Here is a 9556-nt window from a genome sequence, read left to right as displayed (position 1 = left end):
CCGGAACCCTACCCATCTCAAGGCTCGAAGGCCGAGAAGTTTCCAAATTTGGAAGCTTGGATTGCTGGACGTTGTCCAACGAGTCTGGTCCGATGCCTGACTTTAAGTTCAGTGCTTGATCGAAGTCCGTCCCTCCGCGGGAATCCGGCATGGGGTGTTCGGGAGCCCGGACATGACTAGTTTTCAATACAGGAGAAGAGTCGCCGCATTGTTCCTCTACCACTGCAACATGGTGGGTGACCTGGGGAGAGTTAATCTCTCTCAGATCGGTTTTAAGCCCAATCTGATTGTAGTCTGTAGCGACTCCCAGGGCGGCGATGTGATCCAAGAGCTCGTTTACGGATGAGAGCTCTATTGGATCTAGCCGCTCGGCGAATTCCGTGCTGACGTGAAGATTGCTTTTGATGACTCGAGAGGTCATTGTCGAAGCAGTGGCCGGGCAGGCGGTCATAAGAAAACCACCTAGCCGGATAGTTTGGCCGGCGGCCAAGGCTCCTTTGGCGAAAATACGTCCTTAAAGACGGGAGGAGGCATCCTTCCTATCGGTGACGGCACAGAGGAACTCTCAATGAAAGCACCAATGTTGGTGTCAAAACCGGCGGATCTCGGGTAGGGGGTCCCGTACTGTGCGTCTAGGCGGATGGTAACAGGAGACAAGGGACACGATGTTTAACCCAGGTTCGGGCCCTCTTGATGGAGGTAAAACCCTACGTCCTGCTTGATTGATATTGATATTGTGGATGTTTACAAGAGTGGATCTACCACGAGATCAAGGAGGCTAAACCCTAGAAGCTAGCCTATGGTATGATTGTAATGGTTGTTGTCCTACGGACTAGAGCCATCCGGTTTATATAGACACCGGAGAGGGCTAGGGTTACATAGAGTCGGTTACAATGGTAGGAGATCTACGTATCCGTATCGCCAAGCTTGCCTTCCACGTCAAGGAAAGTCCCATCCGGACACGGGACGAAGTCTTCAATCTTGTATCTTCATAGTCTTGGAGTCCGGTCGATGATGATAGTCCAGCCGATGATAGTTTGGCCGATGATGGTAGTCCGGCTATCCGGACACCCCCTAATCCGGGACTCCCTCAGTTAGGAAAATTTCAATCCAAAACAATTGAGGGCATATTTGCTGGCTATGGATCAAACTCTCACGCATATAGAGTCTACAACAAATCCAATGGATGTGTTGTAGAAACTTGTGACGTGGTGTTTGATGAATTTAATGGCTCCCATGGGGAGCAAGTTGATCTAAGTGATGTAGGTGAAGAAGATTCCTCTCAAGATATTTTAACCATGGGTGTTGGTGCACTTCTTCCAATGGAACAAGAACCTCATGATGATGAAGAAGAAGAGGGAAGTCTCACACATCATCAAACTAGTTCAACACCCATACCATCACAAACTCCTATTGTTCAACCGATGCCCTTAGTCCAAGTACAAGAAGATGATCAAGTTCCTCTTTATGAGAATCTTCAAGAACAAGATCATCATCAAGGGCAAGAACAAGAAAGTCCAATCATTGATGATGAACCTCAACAAATGCAACATGTACAAGAAGATCTTCCACCACACATTAATGATCCGTATGTTGAGGACATGGATGATGGACATGAAGTTGAACCTCGCGAAACCTTAACCTCCATCATGCCTCGAGTGGCCGGTCATGTTGATGTTGATAAAATCCTCACCGGCATATCGGAAGGTAGAGTCACTCGTAAACAATTGACTAACTTTTGTGCTCACTTCTCGTTTGTGTCTAGTGTTGAACCTCTCAAGGTATAAGATGCATTGATGGACAACGATTGGCTCATTGCTATGCAAGAAGAGTTGAACAATTTTGAATGCAACCAAGTGTGGTCATTAGTCAAGAGACCAACTACGGAACACAATGTCATTGGAACAAAATGGATTTTCAAGAACAAGCAAGATGAGAATGGTATAATCATCCGCAACAAGGCAAGGTTAGTGGCTCAAGGGTACTCACAAGTTGAAGGTTTGGACTTTGGTGAGACCTTTGCACCCGTTGCCCGTCTTGAATCCATTCGCATCTTACTTTCTTATGCTACTTTCAATGGATTTACATTGCATCAAATGGATGTGAAGACTGCTTTCCTTAACGGTCCTCTACAAGAAGAAGTATATGTGTCACAACCACCTGGGTTCATTGATCCTGATCACAAAGACTATGTGTATAAACTTCATAAGGCTCTGTATGGCCTCAAACAAGCACCTCGTGCTTGGTATGATCATCTTAAGAAGTTTTTACTCGATTATGGCTTTGTGAGAGGGGTGATCGATCCCACTCTTTTTACTAAGAGGGACAAGGGTGATTTTATCTTATGCCAAATCTATGTAGATGATATAATTTTTGGTTCTCCTAACATTCATTTGTGCAAGAAGTTTGCGGACTCCATGACCAAGAATTTTGAAATGTCACTCAATACGGATTTGAAGTTCTTTCTTGGATTTCAAATTCAACAATTTCAAGAAGGAATTTTCTTGTCTCAAGCAAAATACCTCAAGGATATCCTAGAAAAGTTTGGCATGACTGATGCTAGTCCATGTAAGACACCCATGCCAACCAAAATTGTACTCATGAAGACACCAACGGTATCCCTTTTGACCCATCTAAATACCGCTCTATGATTGGTTCATTGCTTTATCTTTGTGCATCTAGACCAGACATCATGTTTAGTGTATGCATGTGTGCTAGATTTCAAGCTTCCCCTAGGGAAAGTCATCATAAGGCGGTTAAGCATATTCTTAGATACCTTGTTCACACCCCAAAGTTGGGTCTATGGTACCCCAAGGATGCTAAGTTTGATCTCATTGGGTATACGGATGCGGATTGGGCTGGAGACAAGGTGGATCGTAAGTCTACCTCCGGTGCATGTCAATTTCTTGGTCGCTCCTTGGTAAGTTGGTCCTCGAAGAAACAAAATAGTATTGCCCTCTCTACCGCAGAAGCTGAATACATTGCAGACGGCAGTTGTGCAACTCAATTACTATGGATGAAACAAACCTTGAAGGATTATGGTATCACTTATAGACATGTGCCTCTCCTATGTGATAATGAAAGTGCCATCAATATTGCTGAGAACCCCAAGGATCATCTCCGAACCAAGCACATTGATGTTAGGTATCACTTCTTGAGAGATCATGTGGAAAATGGTGATATTCACATCGATCATGTTGGTACAGATTTGCAACTTGCAGATATTTTCACCAAACCATTGGATGAAGCAAGGTTTTGTCGACTTAGGCGTGAACTTGGTATCTTGGAGCTTGACAACATTATGTGAAATCTAGTACCCATGCATGCATTTTCATAATGTTTTGTCTTGATGTAGGCATATATTTAGGGGGAGACATTCAATTCATGAATATGCTCACCCTACACAATGCATAAATAGAACAAACACTCTCAAAGTTATCATGGTTCTCGGACTATGGTGCTTTCCATGATCGGGTAGTGATTTTGGGCTCAAGGTTAAAATCTTCGCAGTACCTAGTCACGTATACTCAAACATGGTGGACTCGTCCACCGCCCTCTCTTAGAGAGGCTGGACTTATTCTTAAATTTCGTTCTCTGTGTGTTTGTCCGGTGTCTCTTTTGAGTGTTCTCGTTGTTGCTCTTGTGCTTTGCCCCTTGTATTCATCCAACATGCCCCTTTTGCTCAAGTTCTACTCAAGCCTCTCTCATCTCGAAACCATCTGATATTTGTCTAGTGCACAAGCTTCAAATCATAACCATATAAATGTTGATGTGGTGTGTGGTGGTCTTGGGAGCTTTCGGACTCTCTCCCTCTAGTTCTCAGGAGTTCAGAGAGGCTATAATCTCTCTGGATATCCCGGAACTTCCGGGGTGAGCCCGGAACTTCCGGACGCCGGAACATCCGGCCGTGCCCGGAACTTCCGGGCATCGCGGGTCATGTGCACTTATTATGGGCAGGGGATAACGAAGGGGTCCTTTTTCCCCTTCTCCCCCGTTCCACTGCTCTCTTTCCCTGCGGCGCCCCTCACCCTTCAACAACTTCTGGGTGAGCTGCCGGCCCCCGGAACCTCCGGCTCCTTCTTCCCTTTCATCGTGCTTGGAGGGGATCTGTCCTCTCCACCATCTCCATGGAGGAAGGTAACCTAAGCTTCTCTCTGCTCTCTCTAGATTCCTAGGGAGTGTAGGCTATGCTTATGGTTCTAGAATAAACACAAACTTCACATCTCGAGTCCTGCATCCACTTTAGATCTGCAGTACTCCATGACTTTCACTTCTCATTGGTCGATCCATGTCTGCCCCCTGCTTAGATTCGGAAGGAGCCCTGCGACCATGCTGGTGCCCGGAACTTCCGGGCAGGCCGGACCTTCCTGCCTCGCTAGGGTTTCCATGTTCGGGATGGGCCGGTACTCCGTCGGCCAGAACTTCCGGGTTCCCCGGACCTTCTGGCTCCCGGAACTTCCGGCCTCCCCGGAACTTCCGGTCTAAGCAGAGTTCTGTCAAATCTCTTCGACCAGTGAGATTCTTTGATTTTTCTTTTTTTTGAGGCTTGTGTACTTATTCTGTCCCTATGCAATTCTCTCTCTCTCTCTATCAGCAGGAGGGTCTGGTTCGCGTGCTCACTCATATAAGGTGTATGAACGGAAATCCAAGGCTAGGGTCAAGAAGACAACGACGGTTGTTTTGGGGCGTGAGAACATGTTTGACTGCCATCCTGAGGAAGATGCTGAGGCTGAAGATAGTGCATCTCCTCCTGCTGCTCCCGTCCACTCCAAGAAGCGGAAGACTACTTCCAAGAAGGCCAAAGCACCAAATGTTCAACCTCCACCTCCTGAGCCAGTCACTATGAAGGAAATGCCCGCACCTGAGTGGATTGCTCTGCGCCGAGTCAATCCCTATCGTCAAGACTGTGATCATGTGGCTGATTCCAAGTTTTGGACCCTCTTCCAGCAACGCAACTATGACGAGATTTTTTCTCAATTTGTCAACAAGTATGTCCCCCAGAAGAGTATCAACATTGCTCACTTTGACAAGACTCCAATAAATTCTGCTTACTTTGAGGGGATCCAGAACATGTGTGTGAAGCTCAACCTTCTTCCACTCATGTGCTTTCAACATGATGTGTCTCCGCCCCTTGTGGCTCAGTTCTATGCCATGGTGCATTTTGAGACTGGTATGCAGCGCACTCTTACCTGGATGAGTGGCAATGAGAAGTTCTCTGCTCCGTTCTCCGTGTTGGCCGGGCTTCTGGGCTATGAGTATACTGACACTACTATTGACCGTGGCTACAAGATTCACAACAAAGGGGTCTTCCAGGCTATTCACTTGGCTGATTTGTATCCTCCATCAGGAAAGGTTGGATCTGTTGGTGATCTTCTGCCTTTCTATGACATCATGCACCAAATCTTTCGAGAGATACTTGCGGTCAAGGTGGGTGACAAGACCAAGATTCGTGGTCACCTCATCAATCTTCTTCACTACACTTGTCACAACTCCGAGCAGGGCCCCATTGATGTGATGGACTTTATGTGGCATGAGATGTACAGTGTGGTAATGAACCGAAAGGTTCCTATCTATGCTCCTTATATTACTGCCTTGATTGCTGAGATTGCTCCTGAAGCACTTGCGGGTCGGCGTCTGACTGGCCACTCCAGTGTTAACTTGCTTGTTAAGAAGGGCAAGGCAACTGCTCATGAGGGTGAGGATGAGGAGGAAGAGGAGCTACATGCTGGAGATTCTCACCGCTTTGAGTTTCGTTCCCTCTCACACACTTTTCATCGTGGGGAGCCCAGTGACTCCGGGTCAAAGAAGAGCAACAAAATTTGGCGCCTCCTCAAGAACATGTTTTGTCTTCAGCAAGATATGCATAAGAAGCAGTGGGAGGAGCACAAGTCGAGGAAGGAGAGCATGAAGGCTCTTAAGGATGTCTGCGTGCATCTGGTATGAACATTGCTCACGGCTCTGAGTCTCGTGTGACTTCTTTTGCGAAATACCAGTCCAAGTTTGCTCGTTTTGATGTTGAAGCCGGCGATGAAGCCTCTTCTCACTGCCCTCATGGCTCCGAGTCTTCTGGAGAGTCGACTGATGACCCTTCTGCGTCCCTCTCCTAGAGGCTGTTTATGGATTCCTCCATTCTTCCTTTTTGCCATCTTGGTGACAACATGGGGAGATGTTGTGGTGCTTGATAGGGCTTATCGCTTATCTTTGATTTATCTGCCTTGAACCTTTGCTTTTATCTGCCTTAATTTGGATCTTTGCTTGCTATTTGAACCTATTTATGTTCCGTTAGAAACTCTATCTGTGTGTGAGAAACTTATGGCAAGGGGGTTACATGGCATATTCTATTTGCTCATATTGTGGGTACAAAGGTTAGTAAAGCGTTCTATGTCGATATATCATTCTTGTCTGGGTACGCATAGTGATAGGGGGAGTATCCCTTAACCATGTCATTTCATTCAAATGCAATCTTAAAATAAGGCATGGGTTGTGGGGGAGTACTCTCCTATCATTGAAATTGCTTAATAATGTATATACTTTATGAGGTTATCCTCTCAAGCATTCTTGTCATCCATGTCAAAAAGGGGGAGATTGAAAGTGCAATATTGCACTAAATTGTTTTTGACATCTATGACTACATCATTTGTGTTTCTAACCACATGCTCTAAGTGTTAACAGCCCTGAGTAAGTCAAAGTGAAGCATGGATGGTTTTTCCCTCTCTTATTGGAAAAAGGAAAAGCGGTGTGCTCAAGGAAAGAAGAAGTTCCATTAAGTTTTCTTATTACTTGAGTCTTTAGGGCAGCCGCACTATTAAGAGGGGGTGCATCATAAAAACATCCAGGGAATCAACTTACCTTCTCACATTAATCTGAAAATCTTAGTGTCATGTTTCTGTTAAGGCCGGAACTTCCGGGATGACCGGAACTTCCGGGGACCGGAAGGTCCAGGAAGCTTCCGGTGTACCCAGAAAAACTGCACTTTTCGTGCAATCTCTCTGTGTAGCCCGGAACCTCTCCGGAACTTCCGTCTCCCGGAACTTTCGGGGCGGCCGGAACTTCCGGGCGCCGGAACTTCCATCCTTTGTTTCTACAGCTTCCGGGGTACAACTGAGTGGTGCAAACTCTCTGTGTATCCCGGAACCTGGCCGGAACTTGGCCGGAACTTCCGGGGTCCGGAACTTCCGTCCCTCGCCGGAACTTCACCGGGCTACGCAGAAATCTGTCTCCAACGGCCAGATTCCATCCCCACCTATAAATAGTCTTCTTCTTCCTCGCGAAGAAGGTGACGACTCCATTTCTCTCACCTCCATTTTCAGACCTCTATTTCTTGGAGATCTCCCTCCTTAGCCAACAAAAGCTCTTGATCTTTTGAGAAGTGAAGGAGAAGTGCTCGATCTACACATTCACCAAAGCGAAAGTTGATCCCCCTCTTGTTTTTGTGGTGCATCTTGTTACTCTTGGAGGTTGGAGACTCCTAGGCGGTAGGAGTGCTCCGGCGAGGAATCGACCATTGTGATTACCCCCGGAAAAGTTTGTGAGGGTTTGAAGACCACCCCAAGGTCTACCACTAGTGGTTGAGAAACGCCTTCATGGTGTTGTCTCAAAGGGAGAATAGGGTGAGCCTTCGTGGCGTTGGTGTGCCTTCTTGGTAACATCCACCTCTCTAACGGTGACTAGCTTCCCTCCAAGGAAGTGAACATCGGCATACATCCTCGTCTCCCGAAAGTTGCGGTTATTCCTAACCCTAACTTTCTACTTGTGGTTACTTGTCTCTTAGAACTTACTTATATCATATTGTGCTTGCTTACCTACGTGCTCGTGTTACCTTCTTAGTATTTTGTACTCACTTGCAATTGTTAGGCTCACCTTCATATTCTGCATTATTGCCTAAAGTTGCTTAGTAAAACTTAAAATTTGTAATTGTACCTATTCACCCCCACCCTCTAGGTCCATCTCGATCCTTTCAAGTGGGTGGTTGCGGCATGGTGCAAGCAGGCCCGATCTGGGCCCAGATGGGTCTGGGCGGGACGAGGCCTACATGTGACTGTCCCTTCTGCATCTCGACGGCTCTGACAGTGATACACTGAGGTGCTCTTGGGCTAGTCCCGCAGCACGAAGAAACCTCGGGTAGTGGCCCGAGCATGACGGTGGCAACCTACTCCTCCGCCAGAGTTGGTCGGCCGACTGGTTGTGGCGGACTTCTTGGTCCCACATCTAATCACAACGGTGAGTTGGGAAGGCGTGGCTGCCGGTGAAAAGCGAGGTCCGACCACGGTCATGGCAGGCGATGGTAGCGTCTATGCTCTGTTACCTTGTTGAAGGCGTCACCGTTGTAGCCACCTTCTAGCCACTCGCACTGCTCCGGGGGAAACCCCAGATCTGGGTATCCCAGATCGGACGATGGTGGCGCTCTCGGTGTCGCTCTCCCTCATGAGGGCATTGTTTTGGAGCAGCTGCTACATGAAGGACGCATGGAGTGGAGCGGTGTACATCTACCGCGTCGACGACGGTGAGTCTCGGCGGCGTGGCGCAACAGGGTCTCGGTGACGGACGTGAGATGATGGACTCTTGCGGGCGGGGGCGCTGTCTGGCGTCGATGGCAGGCTTGGCAAGGTCGATGTGTCAGTACCTGCTCTAAAGATAGATCAGTGGAAGATGTTGGTGATGGCCTCTGCAGCGTACGCATGCGGTGCCTGCTGAGAGTGCGCCGGACCGGTGTGTGCACTAGACTGGCATTGCGGCTTGACTGGGGCCTCCGACTTTAGATGTTAGGTTTTGGTGCGAGGTCTGTTTGGTATTCGGCTCGAAGATGTTAGGTTTTGGTGTGAGGTCTGTTTGGTATTCGGCTCGGACTTTCGGCACCCCTTCATCAAGAGGTTAGGAGTTACGACAGATGTTGTCATGATGATGGCTTCAGACTTACTACTGATGTATTACTTTGTAAGGTCTTTGTGAATAATTAATGAAATGGTTGCATGCATCGTCTAGATGCAGAAGCCGGGGGTCTTCCTCCTTTTCGAAAAAAAGAAAACAAATGCTTTCGCGAGAAGGATAATCTGCGTTTCCGAGGAAATAGAAAAAAGCACATCATGGGTTTTCAAAAAGAGATTGAAAACCGAAACAAAATACAAGTGTAGGGTAATAAAGGGTTTAACTAATGGAGAAATTGACTCTTCTAGCTAATGGAGAAATTGACTCTTCCCGGAACCAGCAACGCGTAAACCATGTCAAACCAAGACCGATCAATATCCGGGTTTTTTCTTCTGGGTTTTTGGTTGCTGTTTTTCTTGTTTTTTGGGGATATTTTTCCAGTATTAATTTCGCACCGCATGATGATTATTTCAGAACCATTCTTTCATTGAGCCATATGTCTGTTAATTTGTACTGTCATTTGTCAGTGCCTAGGACGAACTAACATTTCTTTAGTACTCCCTCCGTCTCAGATACATCCGTATCTAGACAAATCTAAGACAAGAATTTTGGGACAGAGGGAGTAGATAGGAGTGAAACAATGTTATTTTCGTACTGCATGATGATTATATGGTGTCTATGTTGTTTAATG

Source organism: Triticum dicoccoides, chromosome 7B, assembly GCF_002162155.2.
Source record: "Triticum dicoccoides isolate Atlit2015 ecotype Zavitan chromosome 7B, WEW_v2.0, whole genome shotgun sequence".
Classification (NCBI taxonomy): domain Eukaryota; kingdom Viridiplantae; phylum Streptophyta; class Magnoliopsida; order Poales; family Poaceae; genus Triticum; species Triticum dicoccoides.
This window is presented reverse-complemented; position numbering follows the sequence as displayed.